General features: G+C 38.1%; 1 non-coding gene across 1 annotated transcript; it reads right to left on the bottom strand.

Annotated features, from left to right (window-relative positions):
* Positions 1 to 546: 546 nt before the first annotated feature.
* On the bottom strand, positions 547 to 653 carry LOC112508257. Its single transcript, XR_003068640.1, has one exon. It is a non-coding gene; the product is annotated as a small nucleolar RNA R71 (small nucleolar RNA).
* Between the last annotated feature and the right edge of the window lie 3,820 nt (positions 654 to 4,473).

Below are 4,473 nucleotides of genomic sequence, written 5' to 3'. Positions count from 1 at the left end.
CAAGGCTGTCGCACGGTGAATTTTTTCCACTTGATCCAGATATTGAACAAACTTTTAGACAACGAAGAAGAGTGCAAAGAGCTCTTCGAGCTTTAAACTCTGAAGCGATGGCTGAAAATGTGATTATTTATGGAGAAGGTATATTTAGAAACGAACCAAATATTCCATATGAGGATGAGGCTCAAAACATCTTTCGTTAAACCACTGATGTTTAACTCAACTGCACACAAGGATACGTAAGCCTACCATTGGTGCCACCCATTTTACACTTAAACCACTGATGTTTCAAATGCTTCAAACAAACGGCCAGTACGCTGGTTTATCTTCTGAAGATCCTCATTCTCATCTGCGTTCTTTCATGGAAATCACAGACTCTTTTCTCATCCCTGATGTTTCAGACGATACTCTGAGACTAAAACTTTTTCCATTTTCACTAAGGGATCGAGCAAGAGCTGGTACAATTCTTTGCAACCAGACTCTGTGACTACATGGAATGAAATGGCAGAAAAGTTTTTGAAAAAGTATTTTCCACCCACGAGGAATGCCAAATCCAGAAATGAAATCTGTACTTTTAGACAACTGGATGATGAAGCAATTCCTGATGCATGGGAAAGGTATAAAGAGCTGCTGAGAAAATGCCCTTACCATGGCATTTCGTACTGCATACAGCTAGAGACATTTTACAACGGTTTAAATATCGTTGCTAGAGAAATGCTCGACGCTACTGCAGGCGGTGCTTTCACAGCTTGTACCTATAATGAAGGAATTGACATACTTGAAAAGATTTCCAATAATAACGGACAATGGTCTGACCCACGTGCAATGCCACTGAAGAAAACAGCTGGAATAAATGAGGTAGATGCTGTCTCGGCATTAACAGCTCAGATCACTAAGCTAATTTCAAATTTAACATCTAGCTCACATGTGCAATCTGATGCTATTACCTTTAATTCCAATGTTCAATCAGTGCAATGCATGTATTGTGGTGAAGGTCACGCTTTTGAGCATTGTCCTGTAAATCCGGAGCATGTAAATTATGTCAACAAGACTGGACCATTTTCGCAAACTTATAATCCGGGATGGCGAAATCATCCAAATTTTTTCTGGCATAGTCCAGCTCTTAATCCACCAATGCAGAAGCCTCAAGGACAGTCCAATTTCCAACCGCAAGGACAATCTAATTTTCAATCGCAAGGACAGTCCAATTTTCAACCACAAGGACAGTCAAATTTTCAACAAGGCCAATCTAATTTTCACTCGCAAGCGCATCAAGGCAATAATAATAATCAACATGTTAATTTTCAGAGTCATCAGTCTTCTTTCCAAGGCAAGCCCAAACAGCAAGCTGGGTCATCTACTTCTTTGGAAGCAATGATGAAGGGTTTTATAACCAAACTCAAGCTTCAATTAAAAATCTCGAAACTCAAATGGGACAAATGGCTTTGGAGATTAGAAAAAGACCAGTAGGTTCTCTACCCAGTGATACAGAGATACCTCAGAGGGAAGGAAAAGAGCATGTTAAGGTTGTTACGTTAAGGAGTGGAAAAAGTTATTTAGAAAATACCCAAAAAGAAAAAGAACCAAGCAAAGCAGAGATTGAAAAGAAAAGTGTAGAACAAGATTCTGTTACCTCTGTACTAGATTCTGCGACTACCATTCCTGTGAGTACTAGTGAGCCACAACCCATAGTCAAGCCCATAGATAGTACGACCATTCCAGAAAGATCAGATTTTCCACTGTTATTTCCTGATGAACCCAAGACAACCCAGACTCCCAAAGAAAGTGTTGTAGTAGATGTGTCACAATCTGGTGACAGTCCCGCAATAAAAAACCAGACTAGTCCCATAATCCCTGTTAGGACTGAATCAGAACCAATTGTAAGACCAGTTTTGAAACCGATTCCAGCACCAACTCTTCAAAGGACTACGTCTCCTATTCCAGTCACTCTTTATATTCCTTATCCTCAAAGATTAAGGAATCAAAAGGAAGAATTACAAWTTAAAAAGTTTCTTGATGTTTTTAAACAATTGCACATAAACATACCCTTGGTTGAAGCTATTGAGCAGATGCCAAGTTATGCAAAGTTTTTAAAAGACATTTTGAGCAAAAAGAAAAAGTTGACTGAATACGAGACCGTAGCTCTGACTAAAGGTTGCAGTGCTTTGTTGTCCAGTAAAATTCCTCCTAAGATGAAAGATCCTGGAAGTTTTACAATCCCTTGTTCAATTGGATGAAAAGAAATAGGAAAAGCTCTATGCGACTTAGGTGCTAGCATAAACCTAATGCCTTTATCTGTTTTCAATACCCTAGGCATAGGTGAGGCTAGACCTACGACTGTAACTCTACAGTTAGTTGACAAGTCCATAGCCTATCCCAGAGGAAAGATTGAGGATGTCCTAGTTCAGGTTGATAAGTTTATTTTCTCAGCTGATTTTATCATCCTAGACTTTGAAGCCGACAAAGACATCCCCATCATTTTAGGGAGACCTTTCCTAGCTACTGGTAAAACCTTGATAGATGTACAGAAGGGAGAATTAACCATGAGAGTCCAAGACCAACAAGTGACTTTTAATGTTTTTAATTCCCTTAGGTACCCAGAAGAAAGAGAAGAGTGTTCTGCTTTGAGTCTGATAGAAACCTGGTGTCAAGAGAAAAGCTTGGGGGAAATCTTAAGTTTATCTGAGACTGATAGTGATGAAGAGGAAGATTTTGAGGAATTAGAAACATCACAAGAATCTGCTGCKTTTGAAGTTTWAGAATMTGAGGATAGGAAGATTCTTGTTCCTTCCTTAGATGTTGCCCCAGATTTAGAGTTAAAACAACTTCCCTCACATCTTAAGTATGCCTTTTTAGGAGATTCAGGGAAGTTACCAGTCATCATTTCATCATCATTAGAAGCTGACCAAGAAGAAAAGTTGGTTGACATGTTGAAACTTCATACCAAGGCCATAGGATGGACAATTGYTGACCTCAAGGGGATAAGTCCCACCATTTGTCAACATAAAATTATCTTGGATGGCAAAAGTTTCACTTCCGTTGAGCCTCAAAGAAGACTCAATCCTGTCATGAAGGAGGTTGTCAAAAAGGAGATTTTAAAATGGCTTGACGCTGGCATAATTTATCCTATTGCTAGTAGTACTTGTGTCAGTCCTGTGCAATATGTACCTAAAAAGGGTGGAGTCACTGTTGTACCAAATGAGAAGAATGAACTTATACCTACTAGAACAGTAACTGGTTGSAGGATATGTATGGACTATAGGAGGCTTAATAAGGCCACTCAAAAAGACCATTTTCCATTACCCTTCATAGACCAAATGTTAGACAGACTAGCAGGAAAAGATTTTTATTGTTTCTTAGATGGATACTCCGGTTACAATCAAATTTCCATAGCACCGGATGATCAGGAAAAGACTACTTTCACATGTCCATATGGAACTTTTGCTTTTAGAATGCCTTTTGGACTTTGTAATGCCCCTGCCACTTTCCAAAGGTGTATGATGTCTATTTGCTTAGATATGTTAGAACACTCCATCAAAATTTTCATGGATGATTTTTTGGTTTATGGGACATCATATGACCTGTGTTTGCAAAACCTTGAAAAAAGTCTTAAAAGATGTGAAGAAACAGATCTGGTTTTGAAATGGGAAAAGTGTCACTTTATGGTAAAAGAAGGCATAGTGTTAGGGCATTTAATTTCCAAAAGAGGCATTGAAGTTGATAAAGCAAAGTTAGAGGTAATTGAGAAGTTACCTGAACCAACAACTGTCAAAGGGATTAGAAGTTTTCTTGAACATGCAGGTTTTTATAGGAGGTTTATTAAAGATTTTTCAAAAATATCAAAACCACTTTGTTCATTATTACAGCATGACCATGTTTTCAATTTTAATGAAGATTGTAGAAAAGCTTTCAACATTTTAAAAGAAGCATTGGTCACTGCTCCTGTGGTAATAACACCTGACTGGTCCAAACCCTTTGAAATAATGACTGATGCTAGTGACTGGGCAGTTGGTGCAGTGTTGGGTCAAAAGAGAGAAAAGATTTTTCATCCTGTTTATTATGCAAGCAAAACTCTTAATGATGCTCAAATYAATTACACCACTWCTGAAAAGGAATYATTAKYTGTGGTCTTTGCTYTTGAAAAATTCAGATCATACTTGATGGGAACCAAAGTGATTGTTCATACTGATCATGCTGCCATCAAGTACCTTATTTCTAAAAAAGATGCAAAGCCAAGGTTAATAAGGTRGGTMTTGYTTTTGCAAGAGTTTGATTTGGAAATCATTGATAGAAAAGGGGTGGATAATCAAGTGGCCGACCATCTGTCAAGATTAGAAAAACAAGACAAACCAGTGCAAAGTAGTGACATCTGTGAAGTATTTCCTGATGAAAGAATTTGGTTTTTAATCATACTATTGTGCCTTGGTTTGCTGATCTTGTTAATTATTTAGCTTGTGGGATTATTCCCAAGGAATT

This window comes from Cynara cardunculus (assembly GCF_001531365.2).
Source record: "Cynara cardunculus var. scolymus isolate 2C chromosome LG 2, CcrdV1, whole genome shotgun sequence".
Taxonomy (NCBI): domain Eukaryota; kingdom Viridiplantae; phylum Streptophyta; class Magnoliopsida; order Asterales; family Asteraceae; genus Cynara; species Cynara cardunculus.
Note: the sequence above shows the minus strand (reverse complement) of the source record. Positions and strands in the feature narration are given on the sequence as shown.